Below are 6,417 nucleotides of genomic sequence, written 5' to 3' on the forward strand. Positions count from 1 at the left end.
TTCTCCTTTTCCAATTTTCCAATTGTGAAGTTTAAAATTAAATCCGTGGGGGGCGGCTAGGTGGCGCAGTGGATAAAGCACTGGCCCTGGATTCAGGAGTACCTGAGTTCAAATCCGGCCTCAGACATGACACTTACTAGCTGTGTGACCCTGGGCAAGTCACTTAACCCCCATTGCCCCGCCAAAAAAAAAAATTAAATCTGTGGTTGCCTTATTCCTGTCCCAAGTGTAGGGAAAGCTAGTTAGGGTTTACTTATAAATTACAAGATTTATCACCAGTTTGGGGGCATTAAGCATTTATTAGAAAAAAAGATAACAACTGGGTCATAAAGTTAAGAAAAGGCCTATCTGGCCTAGCACTCCAGCTTCACCTGGTTCTTACTCAATTTCTCCATAAGCCTATTCCCGAGATGAACTGAGTGTGGAAGCTCCCTCTGAATTTGAAGGAAAGGCAGTCCTTCCACACTGCTTCAAGGTAATTGACTAGCATCACAGAAATCCATTGATTCATTGGACTTGAGGGTGGTCCTGTGTTGAGTTCAGAGTCCACAATTTTTGAGAACACACCCTCCTGAAGGCCAGGCAGGTGTGGCTTCAATTGAATTAACTTTATGTGAGTTAATCAGAAAAGTTAGTCAATCTCAGTCAATCCAATCATTCCAAATCAATCCCCTCTAGCTAGGGCCTTTGGGCATTGGCAAAGCCCATAATTTTCTGACAGACCACCCTGTGCTTTGTTAAGAAGCATAGTTTAAGTGAAGCAATAACATTATGGATACTTATGACTGACAATGTAAAGGGAAGGAAAACAGAGAAAAGAAATTGAGTAGCACATTGACAGTAAACTAAAGGGGGCACTTCCCTTTAGTGGGTTAATATTACAAATAAAGAAAACTAAAGGGGGCGGTCTCCTTTAAGAGGTTAATATTACAAATAGTGTATGCAATGGGAAAAGGAAAATAGGAAAATGTTCAGTTACATCTTTGGAGGTCTTTTCTCAGATGATTCTTGGGATGTCATCTGGGTGTAGTTGTAGAGTTAAAGTCTTTCAGCTGTTTATGATGATCTGATGATGAGACTAGAAAGCCTCATCAGCTGGAAAATTTCCTACCAGATTGATCTTAACACAACTTTAAATAGCTTTGCCAATAACCAAATCAAACAATAAGAGTTCTCAAAAACATCTAGGGTGATTCAGAATCTTTTTTAGAGATTTAAAAATTATGTATTATCCAGTTGTTACATGTAAAACAGATGTAATAAACACAACAATTGAAACTGTTTTGAAATTAATATTAAAGTAAACTCCACTGCAGAGAATAAATTGAGATGTAATGTAAAAGTTGTCAGATTAATTTCAATTATAATAACTCCTAACAAAAGTGTATGTCTCCTTAAGTTAATTGTAAGAGAGCCCATAGGATATGCTGTGTGATGTGTAAAAGCTAAATGTGTTGTCACCTTAAATTAGAAGCTTTAGCACCAGTCTTTGGGCATTAAGCATTTATTAAAGCATACTAGGTATTAGAAAGAAGAGGGAGGGCAGACTGGGGAAGGTAGCGGTAAGAAGCAAGATGTTGGTAAGGAGGTATAGGGTGAAAGAAGAGGGGAAAGTACAAAGGGGGTAAATAGAATGGAGAGGAATAGACACTTAGTAATTGTAACTGTGAATGTGAATGGGATGAACTCTGTCATAAAACAGAAGTGAATTGCAGAGTGGATAAAAAACCAGAATGCTACAATATGCTATTCACAGGAAACACATTTGAAGCAGAGAGATACACACAGACTAAAGGTAAAAGGCTGGAGCAGAATATATTATGTATGCTTCAGCTAAAGTAAAAAAAAGCAGGGGTAGCAATCCTTATCTCAGACAAAGCAAAGGCAAAAATAGATCTAATTAAAAGAGATATAAGGAAGGAAACTACATCTTGCTAAAAGGTATTGTAGATAATGAAGTAATATCAATATTAAACATGCATGTGCCAAGTGGTATAGAATCCAAATTCTTAGAGGAGAAGTTAAATGAGTTACAAGAGGAAATAGACAATAATACTATACTAGTGGGGGATCTGAATCTTCCCCTCTCAGAATTAGATAAATCTAGCCAAAAAAATAAATAAGAAAGAAGTGAAAGAGGTGAAAAGAATACTAGAAAAGTTAGACATGATAGATGTCTGGAAAAATTTGAATTGGGATAGAAAGGAATATGCCTTTTCTCAGTGGTACATGGCACATTTTCAAAAAATTGACCATGTTATAGGGCACAAAAACATCATAGTCAAATTTTAAAAAGCCAGAAATAGTAAATGTATTCTTCTCAGATCATAATGCAATTAAAATTACATTTAATAAAGAGCCATGGAAAGATAGACTGAAAATCAATTGGAAACTAAATAATTTCATTCTAAAGAATGAGTGGGTCAAACAACAAATCATAGAAACAATCAAGAACTTTACACAAGACAATGACAATCATGAGACAACATGCCACAATCTATGGGATGCAGCCAAAGCAATGCTTAGGGGACATTTTATAGCTGTAACTGCTTATATGAATAAAAAAAAAGAAATAGGAGCTCAATGAATTGGGCATACAACGTAAAAAGCTAGAAAGAGAACAAATTAGAAACCCCCAATTAGATATTAAACTAGAGAGACTGAAAATTAAAGGAGAAATTAATAAAATTGAAAGCAAGAAAACTATAGAATTAATCAATAAAACTAAGAGCTGGTTTATGAAAAAAATGATAAAATAGATAAACCATTGGTTAATTTGATTTAAAAAATAAGGAAGAAAACCAAATTAGCACTATCAAAAATGGAAGGGGTGACCTCACCACCAATGAAGTAGAAATTAAAGTAATAATTAGGAAATATTTTGCCCAACTGTATGCCAATAAATTTGACAATCAAAATGAAATGGATAAATATTTACCAAAACACAAACTTAACTGAAGAGAAAATAAAATCCTTAAATAAGCACATATTAGAAAAAAAGAAAAAGAATTGAACAAGCCATTAATCAACTCCCTAGGGAAAAAATCCCCAGGCTTAATGGGTTTACAGATGAAGTCTACCAAACATTTAAATAGCAGTTAATTCCAATATTATACAAATAATTTGGAAAACAGGTGAAGAAGGAATTCTACCAAATTTGTTTTATGACACAAATATGGTGGTGATATCAAAACCAGGCAAAGCAAAAACAGAGATAGAAAATTATAGGCCAATTTCCCTAATGAATATTGATGCTAAAATCTTAAATAAGATATTAGGAAAGAGATTATAGCAAGTGATCACCAGGATAATCCTCTATGACCAGGTGGGATTCATACCAGGAATGCAGGGCTGGTTCAACATTAGGAAAACTATTAACGTAATGAACTACACCAATAAGAAAACTAACCAAAATCAAATGATTACCTCGATAGATGCAGACAAAGCTTTTGACAAAATACAGCACCCATTCCTAATAATAATTTCCTTAAAATAATAAGCACTAGCTACCTAAAACCATCAGCAAGCATTATATGTAATGGAGATAAGTTAGAGGCCTTCCCAATAAGATCAGGAGGAAAACAGGGATATCCATTATCACCCCTATTATTTAATATTGTACAAGAATGTTAGCTTTAGCAATCAGAGAAGAAAAAGGAATTAAAGGAATTAGAATAGGCAAGGAGGAAACAAAACTATCACTGTTTGCAGATGATATGATGGTATACTTAGAAAATCCTAGAGTATCAACTCAAAAATTACTTGAAACAATTAACAACTTGAGCAAAGTAGCAGGATATAAAATAAAATACTTGACCAACAAAGGCCAGCAGCAAGAGATAAAAGAGTAATTCCATTTAAAGTAATGGTAGGTAATATAAAATACTAGGGAGTCTGCTTGCCAAGACAAACCCATGAACTCAATGAACACAACTACCAAACATTTTTCACACAAATCAAATTAGATCTAAAAAATTGGAAAGATATCAATTGCTCATAGATAGGCTGAGCTAATATAATAAAAATGACAATTCTACCTAAATTAATTTACTTATTCAGTGGGATACCAATCAGACTACCTAAAAATTATTTTACGGAGTTAGAAAAAATAATAACAAAATTCATCTGGAAAAACAAAAAGTCAAGAATATCAAGGAAAATAATGAAAAGAAAGCATGGCAAGGTGGGTTAGCTGTAATAAATCTGGAGCTTTACTATAAAGCAGCAGTCATCAAAACTATCTGGTATTGGCTAAGAAATAGAGTGGAGGATCAATGGAATAGGATAGACACAGGAGACACAGTAGTAAATGACAATAGTAATGGGCTGTTTGATAAACCCAAAGACTCTAGCTTCTGGGATAGAAATTCCAGTATTTCCAGTTTGGAAAACTGGAAGATAGGGGGCAGCTAGGTGGCACAGTGGATAAGCACAGGCCCTGGATTCAGGAGGACCTGAGTTCAAAGCCAGTCTCAGACACTTGACACTTACTAGCTGTGTGGCCCTGGGCAAGTCACTTAACCCTCACTACCCCCCCAAAAAAAAGGAAAAAAAAGAAAACTGGAAGCTAGTATGGTGGAAATTAGGCATAGATCTTACACCTTATACTAAAATAAGGTCAAAATAGGTAGATGATTTAGACATAAGAGGTGATACCATAGGTAAATTAGGACAGGAAGGAATAGTCTACCTTTCAGATCTCTAGAAAGGAGAGCAGTTTATGACCAAACAAGAGATAGAGTATATTATGAAATGCAAAATGGATGATTTTGATTACATTAAATTAAAAAGGTTTTGTACAAACAGAAGCAGTGCATCCAAAATTAGAAGGGATGCAGAAAGCTGGGAAACAATTTTTATGGCCAGTACTTCTGATCAAGGCCTCATTTCAAAAATATAGAGGGAACTAAATCAAATGTATAAGGATCCAAGTCATCCTCAATTCAAAAATGCTCAAAGGATATGAACAGGCAGTTTTCTGATGAAGAAATCAAATCTATGTATTACCATATTAAAAAATGCTCTACATAACTGTTGATTAGAAAAATACAAATTAAAACAACTCTGAGATACCATCTGACACCTATCAAATTGGCTAATATGACAAAAAAGGAAAATTATAAATGTTGGAGAAGCTGTGGGAAAATTGGAACATTAATGCATTGTTGGTGGAGCTATGAACTGATCCAACCATTCTGGAGAACAGCTGGGAATTATGGCCATAGGGCTATAAAGCTGTGCACACCCTTTGACCCAGAACTACCACTTTGGGGTCTTTCTCAAAGAGATCATAAAAAAGAGAAAAGGACCCACATGTACAAAAATATTTACAGCTGCTTTTTTTGTGGTGGTGTGGAATTAGATGTTGAGAGGATGCCCATCAATTGGGGAATGGCTAAATGGGTTATGGTGTATCAATGTGGTGGAATTCTGTTGTGCTGTGGGAAATGATGAGCAGGAGGAGTTCAGAGAGGCTGGAGGGACTTGGAAGAACTGATGATGAGTGAGATGAGCAGAACCAGAAGAACATTGTACACAGTGTCATCAACATTGTGTGTTGATCTACAGTGAAAGACTAGATTCTTCTCACCAATCCAATGGTACAAGAGAGTTCCAGGGGACCCATGGTGGAGGAGGCTCTCCATATCCAGGAAAAAAAAAAAAGGAACTGTGTAATATGGATGCTGATTGGACCATATTATTTCTTTTTTTTTTTTTAAGGTAAACCAACCATTTTATTTTCCTCTGATTAGTTCAGGAATTTTGATAGGCAGATAGATCTTTACATTGGCTTTGGAAGGGGTCTGGGGGCAGCACCAGCAAGTCTGAAGCATGGTGGGGGTGTCCAATCCTTTCGTGCCTCACAAGACTGATTCCTTACTACCTTGCTGTGGACTGCGCAGCTCATACAGTAATGCAGTTTCACATATGGTTTGGGGAGCACATAAGAGTCAAAAACACTGGCCTCGGAGATGTCCCTGACGCCCGGCTTCCACGATGTTGAGTATGATGAACTTCTTGATGGCATTGTACTTGGGCACGCAGCGGGTGCAGTTGGTGCAGCAGATGGGCTGCACGTGGCCATGGTGCTTCTTGGTGCGCCCATTGTTCCTCCTCTTCTTGGTCATCTTGTAAGTCAGAAGCTGAAGAAGGCCATATTATTTCTTTTGTTTTTGGTGGTGTTGTTTTTCTTTTTTGAGGTTTTTCCTTTTTGCTCTGGTTCTTCTCTTATAGCATGGCTAGTGCAGAAATATGTTTAATGTTTTATATATATATATATATATATATATACACATATGTGTGTGTGTGTGTGTGTGTATGTGTGTCCTATTTCGGATTGCCTGCTGTCTGGGGGAGGGGGAGGAGGGGAGGGAGAGAGAGAGGTTTGAAATTGGAAATCTTGTCTAAACAAATGTT

At 36.3% G+C, this 6,417-nt stretch overlaps 1 pseudogene; it reads right to left on the reverse strand.

Annotated features, from left to right (window-relative positions):
* Positions 1 to 5,782: 5,782 nt before the first annotated feature.
* On the reverse strand, positions 5,783 to 6,128 carry LOC122725936 (annotated as a pseudogene).
* Positions 6,129 to 6,417: the final 289 nt, after the last annotated feature.

This window comes from Dromiciops gliroides, chromosome 4 (assembly GCF_019393635.1).
Source record: "Dromiciops gliroides isolate mDroGli1 chromosome 4, mDroGli1.pri, whole genome shotgun sequence".
Classification (NCBI taxonomy): domain Eukaryota; kingdom Metazoa; phylum Chordata; class Mammalia; order Microbiotheria; family Microbiotheriidae; genus Dromiciops; species Dromiciops gliroides.